Source organism: Helicoverpa armigera, chromosome 14 (genome assembly GCF_030705265.1).
Source record: "Helicoverpa armigera isolate CAAS_96S chromosome 14, ASM3070526v1, whole genome shotgun sequence".
In the NCBI taxonomy this organism is placed as follows: Eukaryota; Metazoa; Arthropoda; class Insecta; order Lepidoptera; family Noctuidae; genus Helicoverpa; species Helicoverpa armigera.
This window is the reverse complement of record NC_087133.1, coordinates 5,037,356-5,061,264: the sequence shown is the minus strand read 5'-3', so window position 1 is coordinate 5,061,264 and position 23,909 is coordinate 5,037,356. Positions and strand designations below refer to the sequence as shown.

Genomic DNA, 23,909 nt, shown 5'->3' with positions numbered 1-23,909 from the left:
CGTAGCTTTTTCTCAGATTGTATGAGTAATGAAGATCACTTTGCACAAGTTTGCAGAATACTTTTCACTTGTTTCCATTCATATTACCTGTTGAACAAAATATGTATTTTCGATGCATAAGACAGATTACTGATTGCTATGATAATATGATAGCATAATATCCAGCCAATTTAGTCAATTCGGCAAATTCATGAAACATTATTTTCAAGAATTCACTGAAGCCCACCTGAACGATATCACGGTTTATTAAACTGGTTTAATTGTTTGGTATTTTTCTAATTTAATCTGTGCACTCATAACATACTGATTAGAAAATAAACCGAAATTGGACCTATCATGAGCTAAACAAAAGCTGTATAGCTAATAACATAATGCGTGTAACGAAGTGTCGACCCCAGTTCGTTTGTCGCAATCGCAGTCGCGGTACAAAGGAGTCCGCAATAGAATTAACAAAGCTGCGATGACCAGTTGTGTATGTAGGATGATCACCATTCACCCCACGTACCCTAGCTTGTTACATCAATTTAACAGTATCGAGTCGCCTGCACACTTCCGACTATCCGATTTAATACTATCACCAAGATTTGCATGTCACAGGACGCATGCTACCCGGGGCAAATGCCGTTGTATTACGTAACACAGATTGTATTGTGCTCCAATATACCTGGATAAATTAATTTTCATCGTATTAACATAGCCTTGTGTCTGTGCTATCTGAATTAGGTAATTGATTATCAGAATGAATCAATGTCTATACTCCAATTACTTTACTATCGAGTATGACGGTAATAAACTTGCTTTAACTGACTTACACTAAAATACATAATTAAAAAATAAGAACTAAATGAAAATTGTAGTTTTTCATAACCTGCCAACGAAATGGTTGACATGACATAACTTAGCAGGGCCCTCTTTCTGCGTCCTCTTAATTAAATGGAGATATATCTTCGTGACATGCAAACTTAAGTTCGTTTAAGTATTACGAAAAGTCGAGACATGTTTGAAAATTACAGAGAAATTTTATTTTAAGTCAAGACAAATGACCCGTTTTTTTGAATCAAGGGTGCTGTGTTGGAGATTTTTGGAACTGAATTGAGTAATTTAGACAAGCTTTTTATAAGCACGGGTAAAAACTGTATAATATATGTAAAGGTATCAAGGTTAATAGTAGCACATGCTCCAAAACATATATACGCCTAAGAGGACTTCAAACTTCTAAGAACAACAAGCCTCTTAAAATTCGAATGGGATAAATCGAACAATAAGCTGAATCCAGAATTGTTCGTCCGAGCCTTTGTGTTTGGATGCCTGTGGTCGGTTTATTCACATAATTGACCATTTAGCTCGTAGCGGGTTACAGGTATCGCTGCCATAGCCTTCAGCGGTACGACGGACGTGCCATCAGCCGAAGGGACACATACATGCATTTGCATAACAAAGAAACATCTGTCTGCACTGTAGGCTGTGTTTGTGTAACATTGAATTTGTTTCCGTAGACAATAAATCAACACATCCTTGGAACAACAAATCCTTTGTTCTAAATTAGAGAGTGTCTCAGTTTTAAGATCTTTATTTTTTTTACTATAGGTACCTAATGTTTCCGACGTTATATGAAATACACTTGAGGTTGTAACGAAATTGGTGAACTACATTTTGTGGTGGTTAGGTAGATAAAAAACTCAATTGTTTATTTCCTTATATTTGATAACATTCCCGAAAATGTTTACTCTATTTTAATGTAATAACTGTCCCGTATACCTTTCGTTACAAAAGCATAATAAAGTATATCGTTAAAAAAGCTCACTTCACAATTAACGCATAAAAATTGGCGGCAAATTCGTTTAATAGTACTGAATAAAACACTTTTATTTGCAATTCCGCTGATGAATGCCGATGTAGCTATGTTGGCAATTAAAACCGCCAACTGACTCGGTAATGTAAAATTGTTATTTTCATCACGTGTGCTTAATATACTGGGGGAAGTAACGAGTTACGATTCATTACACTTTACACCCTACTCTTGTTCTACCTTATATCTACGGATAGTTTCAGGGAATATTTTGATATCAAAAAGATTGTCGCTTTTTGATAGTTTTTACAATTTGTGTGTTAGTTTTTAAAAGATGGCAGTTGTATTATAGGTATTTACTACTTGGATATATCAAGCTGAAGACGGAACTCCTGAATTGGATCAATGGTTGCTTGTGGGATCAAGAATTTACTTTGCTAAATTTTGATACTGTTTTCTGTGTCAAATATCCCCGATAATGTTTATTTAATATTTCAAAATAAAAATTATTTTATTTTTTTATTTATGCACGTTAGATATAAATTTCAAATTTGCATTCGCCAGGCCTTTACGATGTGTATATTTGTAACAATGGAACAAATTGACCGGCGCACGAACCGAAGAGACAATGGACACCAATCATGAATCCAGTTTGTTTACAACACAACTGACCGCGTTCAATTATATTAACTTTATCACAGAAAGTTTAGGAATTCCGTTAGTGCAATCAGATTGAAATAGGGCTATGATATTTAGGGTTTATTAAGTATCCGTAATGGTCATTAAAATACTTAAATGAACCATTTGTTTCCGCCTCACCAAAAATAAATGCTCACTTTATTTTAGAAGCTATATTTTTCATATCTCTTTAAAAAATACCTTAAATCATTATTGTTAGCGGTGTTACACGTGCCTGGGAGGGCTCATAAAGTCGACGTGGCCCTGTACGCTGCTCCTCTGACATATTCTTTGTTATAATTTGCCAGCAGAGGTCGTCAGGTGGCTTTGAGAAAACTCTTACACTAAGGCTTGTTAGGTGATCAAAAACCTACAGCTCACTCGATAACAAAAAGATTATTCAACCAAACCTGCATAACAAATATCAAAACACATATACGTAATTACACACAGATGTAACCTTTGCGGTAGAAAGGGTAACATTGCGGACAGTGGCGTAATACTTTATTTACCTCACGTATTGTAAATGTAAAGTCACACAACTCGCCACTTTGGCGTCGATTCAAGAAATCAACGGTAGGGTTCTAACTTCAAGAAAACTTGATGTATTATAGAATAAATAGTATATATCTTCTATAGGTATCTTTAAAAGAAAGTCATGTTAGTCACACATTTTATAACTTAAGAATGGCTGAATCGTTTAAGCTGAAAATTAGCTTAGATCCGGGAAAGGGATATAGGAGAGTTTTTGTCACCATCCGGCTACGGGAAACAGTCATATCGGGACGCGGTTTAAAACCGCGGGTGGAAGCTAGTTATAGATAAAATATTATGTGCACTTAGAATGATGCAATTTGACTTAATTTATAAGCAAAGGAGTTTAACAAGGACAGTTATAATGAAGGACAAATTATTTTATAGGTAATAGATCCATCATCATGTCATAGGTATTCGATAAATACAAGCTATTTATTTACCTGTAGGTATTATTTCTTGAGTATGGCTATGGGTAATTCAAGGGCTATTACGTGAATACGCAAATAAGGTAATACGAGTTTTAATGTTTAATGTGAATAAACCGAGCAATGGTTTTATTGCAATGAATGCCTGAATTTATTTGTTGGACTATGTTATATGGAGATCATATAAGTAATAAAAAAAAATATGTTAACGAAGATTACGATTTGAAAGAATGAAGTTCAAAATAAGAATAAGGTAATCTTATTTTTCCTATTGAGCCATTGGGAATACTCAAGTGCCGACGGAATAAACTGGAATACCACAAAATATGACAAAGTTCAAGTTCTTAAAATACAATGCAGATCAATTTCCTTTAGTACGGGACGCACGACGAGGTCAACGAAATCTGGGTATCATCACTTTATTCCCGGAATACAATTATTTGAAATTACACCGCTGAAATAATATTTCCGTAATACCGTATCAAAGATTCAATCGAAATGCCAATCAAGCTTGTCAAAGCCTGTAAATCACCACTTCTACGGTATAATCAAATTATGAACTTAAGTCAATAGGAAAAGAGTGCATTTTCCACTCAGCAAATGCGAGACTATACAAATATAGGGTCTACCAAGCTGCTACGAACGCCAGTCGTAGCGAGGCGTAGCGGTCCCGCTAATTTGGCTTGCTTTATCGTAGCCCGTGTAACCGCGGTTCACGGTCACCAGTGAAGAGGCTTGATTGCAGCTCTCACTAACTTACACATACGGGTTACGTGCAATACATGCGCTGTTTAGTTTAGCAACGAGCTTGTTCATTACGTGATGTGTCATTAGCTCAGTAACTACGGTAAAAATACCTCCACAATGATAAAGGGTAGAAAAGTTAATTTCTTTTTTATAGCAACGACTGACTGTGCTCTGTAAAAGTGTGTTTATTTCTACTCTGGTGTTGTAGTATTAGGATCAACAGATTGATGTACCCTAATATTCTTTTCCTAATAGACGTCTGTTAAAATGTAATAGAAAACTTTCTATTATTAGGTTCCGATTGTTAGAAAGCTAGCAACATAAGCAACAAGTGTACTAACTTCATAAGTACACATAATTAGATACATTACAAACTTACCACTTGCATGAAACTTCGTAGTAACCACATAGTTTGTGACATTCAACTGTGCAATAAACTAACTAGCGGCTGCATTATTGGACTCTGATTTTAGCGATTGATAATGAGGCCTTCAATTGCTGATGGGCCGAATAGACAATAAGTTCACCTCAATCTATTTCCAGGAAAATTTATGTGCTGTGTACACACTTCACTTAACTGTCAGATAAATTTTCCGCCTCAAAGTTCTCGCAAACTAGATCGTTTACAGCGCAGGGAGCGAGCTACCAGGGGCGCAGAATCGCGAGCAGCCTCCGTTACACGTGCCGCACTCACACAGACACAGGCTCCGTGCATACACAGCCTCTATTCACGTAGACAGACAATTTACAAACGTGGCAGACTGGAAAACGTATTTAGCCGGAAAAGTTGCAACAGATCGATACTTTTATTATTGTTTGATGTAACTTTTTTTCATAATCGTAAACATGTATTAAAATTGAAAAAAATATAACAAAATTGTCAAAGACGTTTGAGCTTATTATGGAGATAGAGAAATGTTTCTCAGTACAAGCACTAAGGGAACCTTTACAACATACGAGAACGCAAACGTAGTCACAAAAGCACACCCCAGACTTGAACTGAAATGAAAACCTGTGAGTGGAGGTCTTGACTTTCTTTTTAAAGTCAAAGCGCAGTTAACGACTTTCTAGCTCCGTTTCTGGATTTATTAAGTAATGTAAGCCGAAGGAGTGGGACGTGACACTCAATTAATAAATTGATTTCAAGTTTTCTGTATAGAATTTCTATTTGCTTTGCTTCGCCTAATTCTAAGTTTTAAGATTGGAATGAAAGTTAATTTTGTAGCAATTTATCACAAATAATAGCTGTCTTTTGTAGAAATAGCGTGTTATACCTATTTAGTTCAAGTAAAATAATATTTCTATTAAAATTAAAGTACACATAAGATGATCAAATGTGCTTGAAAAGATTTAGTGAAATAATAAATTGATTTTTAGGGTCCTTCAAAAACCAAGGTGCCTTAAAAACACTAATAGAGAAATCTTTATTTACCAGTAGATTGATGTAATATTGTTTTTATTTCGAACCGGACGCGAGTCTTCAACGCGCAATCTGTTTAATTGCACTGCTGCCCTAGAACTTTCAATTTTACCCTCCCCCCTCTCCCGCGACACTCACCCCTTTGTAATAGGACCGCCACCCCTAGCGTTTGATAAGTTTTGACTATTCGATTCCGAAGATATAACGTGGTCTCAATGCAAAACAAAGTTGTTCATTTGTTTATGGATAAAGTTTCAGAGTATGGGTACTTACAATTTACTATTTTTATGTTAGATACGAATATTTTTATAATACATTTTAAAAAAGTCCTTATGTGTTTTTTGAGTGTTAATTGCAATAATTAAGACATTGTTTCAAAATAGTAGTATAAAATTGATGGAAGTCAGTTATGATTCGGGTGACCTGATTTTGAAGTCCTGCTGTAATTACAATTTTACGTTCGACGAAACCGTTATATTAACACAAATTTTCCCTTCAGGTATCAATTTGAACTTTTATGAACTGTACCTACGTTACTTCTGTTTAGGTACTTCTATAAAGATTTTTATATGTATTCATCATTTAATCTGTTATATCAGGATTAGTTTCAATCAAAAATAATGGCTCGTGTTTTTATATCACAATTTTAACGGTGTATTTTTATGCGTCTAAAAATATCGAGCTTTTATACTTATCTCTAACAGTAGCCTGTCGTTAATATTATAGTACAAATGTTTTGCTATAAGGAAATAAATAAATGTAAGATTCTATGAATATAGTTATTTAGAATCATCTGTATGCATGAGCTTACAAACGATATTGAATAATTTTAACAGAAGCGTATCGTACCATTTACGATGTAAGCAAACGATACAAGTAGCCAAGTGGTATTCCGCATTCGTTCCAAAAAATACGCCCCACCGTCTTATCTTCTAACGAGTCTGTATTGGTCTGCAGGACAATTTTCGTAATGCATTTTTTTAAAATACAAAATAGTAAAAAGGTGAAATATTATTTTGTATTAGAATCAACAGATTTTTAATTTATGTATTGTGGGAAGATTATTAATCATATTACAAAAGGACATTATAATTGGAAAATGCTAGTACTCACTAGTTAGGCAGATATGAATACAAGATTTCTTCATGTCGCACAGGAATGTGAGGAAGCACCGACAGCAAACCATAGTTTAAGGAAATACATAGTAATAAGGGAATTTTCCTGAATGATCCGGAATATCTGAAGATTAGATTTTTCTAACACTAGTGCACGTGTAACGTCACAACGCTGGCACGCAGTGCGTAAATATATGATCATTGTAACTGGGCAACAGCCAAGTACCCGTACGTATCTTTTTCTTTTGCTATTCTTTCTGAGAAGAAAAAAAATATGAATTTAGTTTTGGGAATAGTCCAAATGCTGCGTGCACACTTTAAATTTAGTAATTAATAAGTTTAACATATAATTGAAATACATTTGTACGGGAACCAACTAAGTGCTTACTGGAGAGACTTCGAGCCGGTTTATTTGATTTTTTAAACCTTACTTACAAGCTTTGTCAGCTATTTCAGCAAATCGGTAAGAACCTTTCATTTATTGGAGTTTATCGTTTGAGTTAAACGATCCCTTTTACTTCCAAAGCTGAAAGTTGCATATTAATTGACGTAGACCAGGTAACAAAGGTGTAGCTAGTTACTAAAAGCTAAAATTGTTTCCTGAAGTTAGTTGCGACTTTATTTCTAATAATTAATTTCCTAACGAAGCTCCATTCGTATGTTGTACCGATGGCAATTTAGTTTTGTTTCGTGGCATCCTTTACGTCGCGGTTGGCCACTGAATTGTCATTTGTTGTTCACGTAGACGGCAAAAGTAGCAATTGTGACAAACGTTAACAACGTACGGCAACAAAATTAACAAGTTAAGTTACAGTTAGCAAGCCCGATGTTTGTGTAAACTCGACTAACTAGCTAGTTTTTACGTCAGCAGTGCACCGCACCTATTACACCGAACCGCATATAATTCGATCAAAAGTTGTTTCATTTTTGTTTGCCGTACGTGGAAAACTTTTTGGAATCGAATATAGAACTTTTATTCAGTCGGAACGCAATAGTTAGACACTAGTTTTCATGAATGTCTGTTTTAGGGTTTTTAAAATTAATTCCTCACGCTAATATTAGATACTGAGAAGGAAATACGTTGGTGATCCAATGAAAGCGCTGGTCCAATGATCGCAACCTTCCCCTAATATTAATATGTTAAGAATATAAATTAATGATCTCAATCTGTCTTTAGAGGTATAATTTCTAAAGAGTTTTTAGACGGATGATATCGTGTATTATATGATACAAATAACTATTTATTTTGGAAAATGTTACCTCAATAAACAAAGGTGACCAAATAACCTCGTCTTACAAGTTTTTTAATTGTTTGTCAGGTTTATTACAAGCATACAACCGATTGGCGACATAGTTCGCCCGATCCCCGATTAAGGACAAGCTAAGTTTATTTGCCGATAGCTCCCTTGAAGTATTAGTTAACTCGCTTAGGTTTGACTTGGCTTTTACTTTTGTTTACTCAGTTACCGGCAATTTCTTGAGTTTAGCTTTTCACCGGCGAAAACAGTGCTGTAAAGTCTTGGATTCTTAGAAATTGTCGCAACTATGTAAGGTTACAGTTTCAAGTTTCAGTTTTATAAATTACTTGTTTTATTTCTACGAATTTGAAGAACTCAAACTTTGCTGGAGATTGAATGTCAATATTATCTGTGTCTTAACCCCTTTACAGTAAACTATTATTTATAAAAAGTAGTTAACATATTTTTTCCAGGAGTTTGTAGTGCTACCATGGAATGGTAGACGTGATGATGTGAGCGTGCGCGCCAACAATTAGATGTTGACAAGAACGTGCGTGCGTGCAGACGCTTTTCTGAACGCCTTAAATTGTTGAGGATAAGGCCGAAGATTTCTATTGATTTTATAAAATAAGTACTAATACCTATAAATAAATATATTCTTGTCTGATGTTATTTTTGGTTTCAGGGGTGATGGTTAAGTTTATTTTATTTAAAGCTTGGTTTCGTTTTCTAGATGACTTCTTTGATTAAATAACACAATTAAGTATTTCGCATAATGTAGGTGTAAAAGTTTTACATGAATGTATGAAGTAAGTTCTAACAATTATACTTATTTGCATACTTCATTGTAGAAATATATCCTGAAAGGTTTTAGATGTATAATAAGAGCTTAAGTTTTAATAACTTACGCAAGTTGATTATTTTATGCATATTTTTTTAAATAAAAATACTTATTATTACCTGCTTACGTTTCAGGTGTTAGAGAGGATTTTATTAATCCCTATCACGTGCTTCGACTTTACCAACGTTCTAAAGCTTATTGAAAACAAATGAAATACATATTTTTAAGATCTACATTAGCTTGTGTAGAGGCTCTTCGTCTAATGAAAATGTATTCATTTGTTTTTGGTGACTGCTTTTGCGGTTATTACTGTTCTTTTAATTAAATCATAAAACATCGGTTGAGAAGACCAAATAAAAAAAAACCGGCCAAGTGCGAGTCGGACTCGTGCACGAAGGGTTCCGTAAATTACAGTTAAATCAACCTATCTCAAAAACTATAAGAGATACTTTGATCAAACCAAAAATCGTTGAAAGAGTTAATTAGCATGCATCACCTCTATTTTTTTTAGAATTTTATACCCCGTAGTTATAAAAATAGAGGGGGGGGGGACATACTTTTTACGACTTTGAGAGCTGATATCTCAAAAACCGTTCACTTTAAGAAAAATGTTTTTTAGAAAACTTCATATCATTTTAAAAGACCTTTCCATTGATACCCCACACGGGTATGTACATCGAAAAAAAAAATTTCATCCCTCAGTTACATGTATGGGGGGCCCCACCCCCAATTCTTTTTTTTACTATTTAGTGTCATATTTTTGTAGCGGTTCATACAACACATATTCCCATCAAATTTCATCACTGTAGTACTTATAGTTTCCGAGTAAATCGGCTGTGACAGACGGACAGACGGACAGACGGACAGACGGACATGACGAAACTATAAGGGTTCCGTTTTTGCCATTTTGGCTACGGAACCCTAAAAAGAAGTGATTGACTGGGTAATTTTTATTTATTTCGATATTTAGAACATGCAAATTAACTTTTTATCTATTGAAACAAAAATAGTAGGTATATTGATAGGATTTGAAATGAATCCATTTGTCATGTGCTTATGCATTATGTATACGGTTATCCACAACTAAAACCTAATTTTCATAGCCGTATAGTAATAATTATCATAATTTGTATTCGTGTTTGACTCATACCTAACATTCATGTCAATCCTATTTCATAGTTGGATCAACCTAGGCGTTAATTAACGTGAAGCGACTTCTCGTAAGTAGCTTACATTATTCAAGATATTTTACAGAAATAGAACTGAATACATGTGAATTTGCTTCATTTGTCAAACCATTACTCGAAACGTACGTGAGTAAGTATAAAGCTTCATGCATAAAAATAAACTACATGAAACTGGCCTTTGGATTTAAAATAAAATTACAAAGAAGTAGATATCGAACTCTTTTAAATTTAAATCTCTAACGCGTACTACGAAATAAATATCGTGCACATAACATTCTCGTAAAAGATGCAAAGCAATGTACTCTGACCGAGAAGATAATACTCCTTATCTGAACATTGTAACAAACGATACAAACTCAAGCGGCCGGGATTTACCTCACGAACTGAATACTGGAACTTTAATGTTTAACGTTTAGCGATACTTTCCTAAATTCACTTTGGCGGGAACGAAGTCAACACGAATAAACGGAATTCCTCTTAAGTGCCGGGAGTCAGGAGCTTAAATAAAGTTGTAAAATAAAACTAAGTCGGGATTGTGGTGTCGATTTCCGAACTAAGCTATTTAATCAAAGCTTGTTACTGTAACCGATGTATCACGATATTGTCAGTTCATTGCATGTTACACGTTGCTAATTAGACTCTAGTAATTGAGCAATGAACAGACTGATGTATCAATGTAGTTGCTATGTTTTGAGGTTACTGAAAGCCAGACATAATTCTGGGATCAGATTTTGCTGATTACTTGACGAATTATATGAGTTAGTGAGTGAATATTTATACATGGAAATGTTTTTGTAAATAACAAATCTATGTTATTTGAAGCTTAATATTCTAACTACTTAACTTCTAATTTGGGACACAATATAATACGTAGACATGTTTTTATTGTTTGGGCTTTTTATATCATTGTTGATGTAGGTAACTAACGCACGTTATCATATTATTTATATTACAAAGTGATAGTAGTTTGTCTCAAGTTTTTTCTTTGGGTCGAATACGCTAATCTTAGGTCTACTGATCTGATTAATTTCAGTGTAGGCTACTCATTTTGGCATTTCGGTTTATCACATTACCTTCGGGTGAAACCGCATAACATCATCAGTATATAGGCCTGTAATACCTACCAATCTAGTTTATTACGAATGACATAAAACTACATGGTTGTGATAAAAAAGTTTATATTTTTTGTTAAAAAAAAACTTAGATTCTAATGGGCAATTATAACAGTGCTTCACTTTTTCTAGATAAAATGTTAATTTAGGCATAGATATTTTATGATATTGGAATGATTTTATTCTAGAAAAAAATGCTATTTAATTACTTAGGCATGCATATTTATGATAATGGCTGTATAAAAAATCTAGATAGGCTGTATTTTACAGTTCAAACTGAATTAATAAGTATTGACATGATATTAAGAGCAAAGGCCTATGGCACGTGCCGTCTAGATTGTGAAAAACATGTTGCTACTTGTTCTGCGTATACCGTTCTCTGATACATAAAATATTAGATATTAATCTTCCTAATAAAGGCCGATATTGCCGTTTTTGCAACAAATGCCGCTAAATGACGCAGGATACTAAATCAAGGCAGAGGTCAAATAACTTCAAAAATACTGTTCGATAAATATAATAAAATCTTTTTAATTAGGTACATCTAGTTTACCAGTCGTTCACTGGTGTCAATAGAAAGATTTTACCGGATTCGCATAAAATTACCTCATAAAAGTGTGCACGGTGCTACCTTGCCCCATACCAAAAATCTCAATCGTTTGAGCCATTATTCCATTTAAATCCTTTTAGAATCTGGTATTTTTTTTCCGAATTAGGATCCATTTATTCTGAAAAGTCGAGACATATCTACATAAAACTTAAAAGAAACTAACCTATACAACTTAAAACAATAGGTAACAATAATTACAAAATCGCATCAAAGAATTCCTCCTCATCGCTGCCCACCGGGCGTGTACCCAAGAGGCTGGCGGTACTGGCACGTTGGATGGCAATGCTTAATTTTTGACCAAAATAAAAACCAGCCTTTGGGTCACTTCAAGTGACCGAAGTGAATCTTTACAAAACAGATGAGCACTTGGATCCCACGGCCTGAGTCTTAAATAAATATTTTGCAAAAAAAAAGTTTTTACTATATGTATAAACAGCGACAGTGTTTTTTAACGATTGCATCTAAATTATGTATTTAAATACTAATTTTTTACATGAATGAAAGTGTACGTAAACCAATACTCAGGTTACTAGGCCGACGGCGCGTGTAAGAGAATTTCATCAGGATTTACATTTATTGAATTAATGGAACCCATTCAGTTAGATCCGGTTACCCGTAAAAATGACACCGCGTAGGTTACATACTGCGCGGTGTAATTTGACTGAAATATTAACAAGTTTTCACTGAAATACTACATGTTTAATGGTGTCCTGTAGTTTGAGGGTCTATAAAAATACAGCTTTCCTTATCAAGAAAGCCCTAAGCATCTGTTGGATAATGAACATGTTAATACTTAAGTACCTATAGGTAATATCTTGATATACAAGGTAGTAGTGGGAAATATTATGCAGAAAGTTTGGTTATATTACCTAAACAATGAGTTTACGTGCAAGAATCTGTGGTAACGTGGTCCTTGCTATGGGGATGTTTCTGGAAGTTTCCTCACTTGGCGGGAAGTATGCGGCGGGAAAATCGAAACAATTGACGGTCTACGGTGACGGTAGCTGTTGTTACCGGCCAAAACGAAACTTCAGAATTGATGGAATAACTTACACAATATACAGATATACATATAGGTTTAGGTTTATAGGTATGCTTAATTATACGGGTATATACTTTAGTATATACATTGTCTAAGCTAGGTAATATTGCAGGACAGTCATTTGAATTGTAAAACTTTGAAGTAAGAATAAACTACAGGAAAATGACTCAAGTTTAGTCTGCCATATTTTTTTGTGAATTCTTTACTCAGTAGATTTTACCGTAAGATAAGAAGAAATAGTTTTATTTCAGTTCACAAGATTGGACTTTAATAAATTAACGAACATTGCTAATTAATGAAAGTTTCTAAAAAACACTAATTGATTTGTTTATAAAATAGAGCGTGGTAACTATGTATAAACAGTTGCGCAGTTTTATATTGGATTATATGGATCCGCTGATTTATTTTTAACATCTTTAGAGATGCGATTAAGTTTGATAAATCGAGAAGGATACTAATATGTTTATAAACTTCATTAGAAGATATTATATTTGTTGCATATAATTAATAATAAATCCCCAAGTATTATTGCGAATTCTAGGAATTTCAAGTGGATAAGTTGAGTTACTACCTATATCTGTCCATTTAAATCCGGTAAGCTAATCTTTATTCAAAGATGGTTCCTTATTCGTCCTTGCAGTATTGTCTCTATCTTACAAATACACGAAATAAATAAGTACAATGTAGGTACAGTAGATTTTATTATATGGCCAGGTCACGTTTTATTCGATCTGGTCTGAATTTGGTTAGTCATGATTTAGCATCGAATAGCTACATAAAATAAAATAAAAAAAAATAAAATATAATAAAAATAAAATGCTTAATAAAATCATGATATGAAAATGATTGATATGTAAATTACGAAATTAGGGTACCTTTGTCCCGGGACTAGACGTAATGTCCCTGAGAATGTGGACAAAGTCTGCTTCAAATCCAATCCTTTATAAATATTATTCCTTTATAATATACATTAATATTGTATACCAATAAGGGGTGATAGTCAAGTAAACGTACGTTTTTAATAGGCGCAATTACTCATTTTGACAATACTAATAAATTAATAGCATTGTCAGCAAGGTTGGACTAATGAAAGCTCTGCGGTTACAATTAATAGTGTCGATAAAATCTTTATCAACTGAACAATGTTCCTATAGTCACGTTTTAATTGAGTTAACTTGATTGGTACTTAAACAACCGAAGTGCGTGTCATATAATGTGCACAGTTCCGTAGAAAGTACTTTATTTTAAATGTTTATTATTGTTACAGAAAATGTAGATACTCAATGCTGTTACTGACTAGAGTCAATAGTTAAGTAGTTCTAAATCTTGGATATTCAATAAACGAGGCAAAGCTGTGAAAAGAAAGAAGAAAGAAAGATTGAAAAGTAAGACCCTTTTTAAAGGGATGCGGTGACATGCTTGCTGATATCTTCTTTTAGATGTTGCACCCACGTCTCAAGGGAACCAAGAAGGTACATATCTCAGTAATGATATGTGGATTAAAAGTCAATACATTATATTTATGACAGTAACTGAATTTGACTATCGAACCCTAAAAATATCCTCGATACCATTCATAGTGTCCGTTAATAAACGAGAAATTAATGAGGAAAGTTGACCTGTCTGACATCCGTTCAAGTAATAAATAATTAATTAGTAGCATGTTATTTGAATCACCATTCGACTATATGCAAAAAGATTTTATTTTTAAATACTCTCATTTTAATTGCCGTTAGATCACCAAAACTGGGCTGTGGACGTCAGATAGGCAGTTGCTCTACGCAGAATACTAGTACTCTGCTCCATCTGGTTAGACCGGAAGCCAACGTAGATAGGAAAATGCAGATATGATGTTCAGGTACAATAGCCGTCTTCTGCAGCATTGAAGTAGCTCTCGAACTTGTGGTTTATTTGTGAAAAAGTATAATTTTTGAAAAAGAGTATAACGAGGCACTATTTACTAAAATATAGAGAGAGAAAGCGTCAAACTGTCCCGAGTTGGTATTACAGGTAACTAAATAAAATTCGCGGACTCTTTTATCATGCATCTTAACTATAGTAAAGGACAATGCTCATGAAGTATGAGAAAAAAACCCAGGCCCGGCGCAAAAGAAATGTAACTCAAAATATAGGTAAAAATAAGTAATTAAATATAACATAGGGGGCATTATCGAAATCAGTGGCTATATGTGTGAAATTGCTATTCGAATTTTAACATCTGCGGTACATTGCTACTCAAGATTTTTGAGGTAACATAATGTATTAGTAAAAGGAACAGCAAACAGATACAGTTGTGGTTTAAGAGTGTACATAATGACATGTTTATAGCAACTTCTCCACTATTCTACCTACTTTTACAAGATATTAGGATGATAGAACTAAAACAGGATATGAATGTACTTTTCATTTTAATAATAACGCTTAAAAGTCATCGATTCTTTATTTCTAACACGACGAGATCCAAAAATGTTGCGGGATGCGCGAACTGTTCCTCATCTCTAGCCCACCCTAAGTAATGTAAAACGCTCATGACGCGATGACGTGGGAGCTGCAGCCTGTACTTCGGTATTGATTTATCTTTTTGGAGAAGCTTATTACTTGCCATATTACTTGTTTGTTGTTTCAGATAGCACTTTAATCAAACTACAAGCCCCAGCTGCTCATGTTACCCCTTTAAAAAATCAAATAGTAATTTCATACATTTAGCCATTGATTTCGATGATGCCTCCTATGCAGTATTTCATTACTTATTATTACCTATAATTTGAGTTACTTTTCGTTTGCGCCGGGCTTGGGTTTTTTTTGGGCATTGTCCTTTATAGTAGTCGTATAAGTTCCTTCCGATAACGGTCCGAACTTTGGCCAGAAGCCATCTTATTACCACAACAACCTTCAAATCAGTGCTTTACGATCTATTATTCTGCTAATGTTCGTATTATCTACGGTGTCCGACATAAACGAGCTTATTGCTTTATTATTTTATTGTCGTATGAAGTTAACACGTGAGACCGATTAGTTTTTCCTGCGAACGGTAATACGGCGTAAGTGAATTGTTTATGATCGCTTTATAGCGGCGAAGTAAATGGCATCGTGCTGTCAGTAGTTCGTGTAATCATTTTCTTACAGAATTTATTAGTTAAATAAGCTGACATACAGTATCACCAGCGTTATATGTAAGTAAAACTTACAATTAAATGGGCCCTTTGGAATATGTACAGCTAAACAAAAAAAAAAAATGTCAAATCGCAAAATCAAATGGACCAATTACACTAAAATTACATTAAACCAAGTTTGGAAAGGATACCCTTTCCTTGTGCCATCTACACTTAACGCCTACGATACAAAGTTTGCTCTGTAACTTTATAAACTCCAAAGTAAGTTTTCTCTCCTCGCTTCATAAAACGTTTATATCAATTTGCTTCGGAAATATTGGATAAATGTTTCCTTCCAACTTACAATAGACGTATATATTGAAACTAGGAAGGCTTGTGTAGCTTACACGTGTATAAGTGTGGCCTTCGAGAATTTTTTAGAAGTATTGATTGGCAGCTTACAGCTTATGTTTTATATATGGGTAAAAAATTATATGTCTTCGAAAGGCACGTGCTTGAATGTAGCGAACGATTGTTCGAAGTTTCCTTTAATAAATGGCATATCTAACATATACCCATATTGATAAATAAAATAAATATTGGTAAAAAAGGCAGACAGAAATTTTAATTATATATTTTCAATGAACAACAAAGTCACATATCAATTTATTGAAAAGACAACAACATTCTGTTACAAAACTTTACTGCAGTCCCGAAAGAAAAGATCTATGTCAATGTCTAAATTAGTGCCTGACCCAATCCGTAGCTCTGTAAAAACTCAGCGTGAAACAAAAATTCATTACACGAGTTGGAAACTGTGGCTAAAAACATTCCGAGTTTCAATACAAATAAGCCACAAACAGCGGAAAGCCTCAAAGCTTGACGTGTGACCGCTACGTGCGCGGGCCTTTAGATGCACCACGCGTTGTAAACGAGCGCAACCTTCACCGGTGCAGTGTAACTATGCAACTGTGTGCAGCTATGTATGCCGGCGGCGCGTGTAAGACTGGGCTGCCCCGACCCTCGCGCCTCCCGCCCGCCCTGCTCGCCTAGTACCCGACACAGCCACTGTAAACGTTGTAAACGATTCGCACCACATTTCAAAACAAATCCGTTTCTATACAACGTTAGTATTAAGCTCTAACTATTAGCTTTACTATTAGTTACTGTCTCATAAAAACAAAGTTAACTTAAAAGCTCAAAAAGTGAATTATGCCGCACAATCTGCCTTTATTCCATTACAAACATTTTACGACAGTTTTAACTTAGAGTAAGTATCTATAAAATTAGGTTTTAGCATAAATGAAGTAAAAGCTAAGCAGTATTTCTTTTGATAGAGTAACTTTATAACAGGTCAAATATAATATTTAAGCTGATAAGGACATAAAGGACGTCTTGAACAGGTGCGTCCTAAGGTGCTGTGGAGTACTTACGGGGAAAGTAAAGCCGATTACAAATATGTTGCGAGTACAAACCTCTCTTCCTGGGTATTTGTCTATTGTCACCGTAAAAGGGTTTAGTGAAATATTGAAAAGACATGACGTGCAGTAAGAAAAAATGTTTAGGAACTTCAATCAAGAATATACCTATATTCTTCGGATACATCAATAAGTAATTGTCATTTGTTTATGTTTGCTTCTGTCCAGAACGTTATTGAAATAAATGTGTCTTATTTAGCATAAAGTTAGCATTCGTCCACGTGTTGGCATCCTTCTACATTGAAAACGAATAAGTTTGTTATAGAAATATATTCACTTGCATATAAAAGAGACAAATGAATGCTTCCCGTGTGAAACCACTAAAGATAGCAGGCGTTTATTTGCCAACCTCTGTTACATCAGACAGTTATTTATAGACAAATAACTGTAGGTGGGGAAAAGGTCAAAGGGCAAAAATTATTGAAAGAATAAAAGATCTTACACTTAAGATTGAAGATACTGTTAGCTTGTCCTTCAACGATCGATTTAATTGAGGCAAAGTTTAAGCGCTGCCTGTAAAAGTTTGATTCGCGATCACGGAGCGCCGCCGCCTCGCCGCCCGATCGGCGACTGTCCGTCGGCTACCGACCATTCCGTTTACAAAATTCACAGAACAATCTAATATGCAGATCTGAGGCTTGTAATAGATGCATGTATTGATTCTTTGTTATATTTTTTGTGAAGAGCCGACCGACGATTTATTGAGCAAAATTGTAACATGTCTATATATTTGGACTTGATATTTTTAACGTGGTGGTGGGGCGGCTTTTGTTTCACGGAATTGCTATAAATAGATAAGAGTACCTACATAACAGCTCAGGTATCATTCCTAATTACAACAATATGTAGGCTATATTTTGGCTAACTCATGGCATTTATTTTCGAGTTGTTATTGAACCTTAGTCGCAGACTAATTAGGACCGAATAATAAGAAATATTGTAAAAAGAAATAAATCGAGTTTTAGCTCTAAAATATGTTTTCTGAGAATAACTTCCATCGAAAGTGAAGCCAATGTCCCTCTTTTATTTTTGTTACCATACGAGAGTGGATAAAACAAATTGGTGCCAAAAGTGCGTTTAAGCCAAGACAAGTGGAACAAAATTTTCAAAAAGGACTACTTTTTACATTATTTATAACATGAGAAAACCTTATTTGGCCGTAAATATTTTTCATACACGATCCTTTATTTTATTCATTGCATTGAACAGTATATTTTCAGGGACGGAGGTACTTTTTGTGACAGCATTATTCTTCAAATTCGGGTTGTATTCATTTTAAAATTAGAAACGTTTTTGTTGCTATTGATCAGAAAGCCTTTAGAAGAAAAAAATTAAGCCATTATCAAACTGGCAGTAATAACTTTGTTAAATATACCGAAAGAAGATTACATATTGAAAGAAAATACGGAACTGTTAGTTGTAAGCATACACATCAATTGAGGATCCCCCACGAAAGCAATCATCATACACTTACAGAGGGAGAATGTCCCATTGCAAAGGCAATGACCTAAACTCCCCCATAACTTCGATAAATAGCTGTAAGTAGCCAAGAATAAAGGTATCATTTTTTTTTTAGATAAAAATAGTTTAAGCTACTTAAAAACTACGCGCAATGAGACTTTTTTATGAAGGCAGTACCTATGTAAAACGAAATAAATAATTGAAGATCAGTTAAACAGCCTGGAAGAATTCTGTCAATTTTTTTAGGAAATGAAGAAATATTTGAAATGAAATAAAAAAGGAGTTTTATGTTCAGAAAACAGCTGCATTCCGCCTACATTACCTTCGTTTAAGAACTCTCTAGTCACATTGATTCCGGTCTAATAAGTCCCAGTGAATAGGGAATGCCACCTGACCTTTAAAATCCAGTATTCGCTGCAATCATATCCCAGAAAAATGGTCAATATGATAGTGATAAATATTGTATTGTTCTTGGTAAACAAGCCAACATGTTACTGCGCATTTCTTTCAAAATACTGTCCTTTTTATTTTATTTTATTATAAATGTAAGTCTGTCGCTCTTTTACACCAAAACTACTGAAGTCTATAGTATCCTACTGCCTGAAAAAGGACTATTTTTATTAGCATACGGGAAGTATTAAATTTAGAATTCGGGTAGAACCGCGGGAAACAGCTAGTGTAATAAGAACAAGTGCAGAACTTTCTTTCGTTGTTCTCTATGCATTTTCAAATTTTCTCTAAACTTTGATCTAAATGCACACAGTAGTAATGATTGAGTGCGGTTAAAAATATTTTTTTGTAGAGATGCCTGCCTTCACAACTACTGCGAGTATTCGAAGTGATTATGTGTGTGTACAAAAATTTGTAAATAAATAAATAAATGAAATTAAGATTTATCCGCTGGTTGAAAAAAGAAACACGTTTTTTTGAAGTAAAAGAACGTCATGATTGTATTATAAAGTAAGTGTTGTAGTGGAAAAACGAACAGTAATTTTTATTATGAAGAAGTATATTTTGTTATATAAAAGTTTTGGAAATGTTTTGTAACTTCAGAGAAAGGTATCTTCTTCTAGTTACTGGAATTCGAATCAAATTATTATTATACTGGGAATGCAATTTAACGAAGTGGTATATAAATAAAAGTTTTTAAATGTAATTATTATACATGACATGTGCGACGGCACTAATTGATCTTATAAAAAAATAGTATTTAGTAAAATCGACCGTTCAAGATCAAAGGCAAAGGCTGGTTAACGCTTTTCGTGACCAAAACGTTGGCACCTTGGACAAAACTTTAGCCTTGTCATCCAACGTGGCAATGCAGCCAGCCTCTTGGGCACGCTCCCAGTTGACAGTCGAAAGGGGATTTTTTTTGTCAATTTTTAATTTTATTATTTAGCACTTTTTTGGTTTTATTGTAAATAATTATTTTATACAGGTATTGTACCTAAATATCTTTATTATTAAGTAGTAACGGCAACTATTTGGAGTGACCCGTTCTCGTGGTTGCTTCTGACCGGCCCTATCAGCCAACTATAGTAAAGCATGACAAAAAGCGTATGGAATAATTCTTGTTACCTATATGTAATTATTTCAGCATCTAATTTAAAATTGTAATCAATGCAATGCTCAGAATATTGTGCAGAGGTACTCACTCGAAGAAATCTACAAAAGTATATATTCAAATAGTTTTACTTTCCACGATGATCACTTCTGGATTTAAAGGAATGTTTTCCTTAGATTTTCCTTTGTGCAGTTTACCCTAAATTTCAATAATACTGAAAATTCCGACCAGTTTGAGTTCGGGCCAAGTAGTCCGACGCATCACGAGGACGACCAACTTTAATTTTTCTTTTTAACCCCCGACGCAAAAACGACGGGGTGTTATAAGTTTGACGTGTCTGTGTGTGTGTGTGTGTGTGTGTGTGTGTATGTGGCATCGTAGCTCCCAAACGGATGATCCGATTGTAATGCGGTTTTTTTTGTTTAAAAGGTATGTCAGTCGGGAGTGTTCTTAGCTATGTTTGGTGGAAATCGGTTCAGGTCTTCAAGGTCATCAGCTCGTTTGCTAGATGTGATAGGAATGTTACACGCTCAGTTTACTTGCAAGTATATGTGGGATCTGAAATTTGAAACACTTATGTCTTTTGGAACCACTGAGCTGGTCTGCTGTTAGGGCACGAAGGTAGGAGACGTAACCCTGAACTGCCTTTTAGTAAACCCATCGAGTTTGGACTCGTTGAATTTGTCTTGACGAGTTCTCTTCATGTTTCTGATTGACGAGAACCTGATGTTGGAAATGGGATGTGGCGGATGAAACCCTGGAATGCCGGAATGAAACGGATAAACCGATTTATATTTTTGCTGAAAATCTAGAATGTCCAAAGATTAATCTTTATTGTTTCTCAATCTGTGCAATTCTCCCAGAACCAGTTTGTCATGAGGATTGTTAAACAGCTTCCTTTGGCCGAGATCGCATATAGCGACCCCATCTTAAGATAAAATAAATTAAATGAAAGAAGGAAAAATTAAGGAGCTCCTTTAAAAAGCATGAAATAAAATTAAATTATAAATTTAAAAAAACCCCCGACCCAAAAAAAGTACGCAATAATTATGACAAAAGGTAAAAAACGCTAAACCCTATAAAAAGCAAAAAAATAACTTTTAACACTACATAAACTAAATTTTGACGTGTCGGGGGACCGCTTTTTACCTTCATAAATACTTACATAAATCAAATGATACCTACATAATTACAACATTCGTTTAAAAAAAAAAACACGTATCTAAAGTAATGAATTAGAGCGGTCCCCCGACACGACAAAATTTAGTTTATGTAGTGTTAAAAGTTATTTTTTTGCTTTTTATAGGGTTTAGCGTTTTTTACCTTTTGTCATAATTATTGCGTACTTTTTTTGGGTCGGGGGTTTTTTTAAATTTATAATTTTCATAAGTGGACTCTGAAGTACGGGATATTGTAAAGTTCTAAGTAGTACTGTAGTAACTAAAATATACCTTATTCTTTAAAATTCGTATTTTGTAAACTACATAGTAAGCAATCAAAGTCATACACCAATACCTACACAATTAAATCCATTAAACCGAAACTGTCTTTCGTACTTCGAATTGGCATCGGATATTAATTTCATTAAGAGCCCCAATCATTATCACAACAATCGCATCAGGGATATAATAAATTGAATTGCAAAGTAATAACATTATGCGTTGTACAAATTAAGTGTTAACCGCAGCCAGAATGACGTTTAATTTTAAACTATCGACGGGTGCGAGAAAAACTGATTTTCATTGTGGACTGTTGGGCCTGTTTTCGCGGTCAGGGGAGAGGGTGCGTGGTGCGTGGGCCGCGCTCCCGCCGCCCTTACTCGAGAATTTAATAGAACCTTCCACACCTTTCTGTTCGCCTGGTACTATTTGGCATTGACTTAGGGGAGCCGTCCGACGATTTGTTGCTCAATTCTCACGAGAAACAGCTGAATGAAATGTTTGTTGATGTTGTTACCTCGCGTTTACAGAAATAGGACCGCAGCGGTTTACACTCCGACTTTATTATATTCGTGTTTTGTGGGATTACGAGTACTTTGATAATTTTAAATCTTATGATACTGTTACGATATTAAAATAAGTTCCGAAAGCTTTTCTCGAAAGCAGAAATTATGAATAATAAAATTTTAGTAGACTTTACGTTTGAATATGTATTTTAATAAAAGAATTTTATTCATAAGTACCTGAGGTAAGAGAATTTGGCATAAAAACTTAATGGTAATATCTTGTTTGATTGAATTTTCTTTTATAATAGTTACTTACTAATAGAGATTTTTTTAAAGAAAATATGTGGAAAAGGGGCGTTTTTTGTAAACAACTACTAAACTGATAGTTATATTTAAGAGGACCCAAAAAGTCGGGTTAGCTGGTATTTTTCTGTTTATAGTTTCTGGATAATGACTAGATACCTACTTCCAATTTACGGTTACCTTGCATCGTAACTGTAATTGGAGTACTTCTCAATAATTGTTTGTAATTGGTTCAGACTGATTGATATGTCGTTATCTACGTAACAAGAATTATAAAAATTGCATTAGGTTTGAAAAAGTATTAGAAAAGGACATTCCTAGATAATTTAAATCATCTAAAAAACATATAAAAGGTCTCTAAAAATCGCGACATTAAAATGTACGCGTGTCTTCGAAAAAAATATGATTAAAACTGGTTCATAAAAGGAAAGTGAACGAACAATTTTTTACATCCCTCTCATATTGAGTTTTTCCCGCTACGCTACAAATAGAACTTAAAAAGTGCGGGAAATTAGTTTTACGACTTTGCCGTGTATTTTCTGAAAGCCGTATGAAAAGTATATCGTAAAACACATTTTGTGCCGTTACAGTAAAGTTATTTCTAAAAAGTTTAATAAACTTAAACAAAACTTTTTAAGACTGAATATTCAATTGAATCTCAGTAATAAAAGTTACGCGCAATCGTAACTTATTTTGTACGCGGACCAATTTTTCAACCCCTGATAAGGAGCGCGTGCTCGTTGTTTATCTTCTTATCAGTTCACAATAATCACGGCACGCTTACAAGTTGAAAGAGAGAGTTGGGACACCGAAACCCGCTTTCCCACATTCCACTGATAAAAGGGAAAACCGTTCAAACTTTGAGCCGAAAAGGGACGGGGATAAGTCCCCAGCAAGGGTGCGAGCAGGCAGTAAAATGAATGTAAGGGCTTACCTCCTCGGTAGTCCTGGTAGCCTGGTAACTGGTTACAGGTCGCGTAACGTCGCGGCGAGCGAGGCCGGGCGCAGCGGGCGAGCAGTTGCGACGGCTCGGCGGCGCTGACTGCAAACGCAACGCATTCCGTCGGGGGTGGTGCATTTTGTGCAAGCGAGACTGCAACGCCCGCCCATTTGCCTCGTGCCTCACTTTCCCGCCCTACTGTTCCTGTTAACTTAGAAAACTTACAACACTTAACTGTGAAATGCAATTACACCCCTGATTGAATTGTTCAACTGTTTAAAGTTTCTAGTTATTCAAAGGAAACGGTGATCGCGAAAAGGGGTAATTTTGGACTTTTAATGTAAAATATGCGTTGAAAAAGTCTTTTGATATTACAGCGGGAGAT

The 23,909-nt window shown here is 34.7% G+C and overlaps 1 protein-coding gene across 4 annotated transcripts in view; it reads right to left on the bottom strand.

The window, feature by feature from the left end:
• LOC110380888 (sex determination protein fruitless) overlaps nt 1-23,635 on the bottom strand; it is a 49,655-nt gene extending 26,020 nt beyond the window's left edge. For 2 of the 4 annotated variants that reach the window (XM_049837220.2, XM_049837217.2), the window contains exon 1: nt 23,519-23,634. The gene's annotated coding sequence lies outside the window, so the exon portion shown is untranslated. Of the gene's footprint in view, nt 1-23,518 lie in introns of all 4 variants that reach the window. The other 2 variants (XM_049837218.2, XM_049837219.2) reach the window with 2 other exon arrangements.
• Nucleotides 23,636-23,909: the final 274 nt, after the last annotated feature.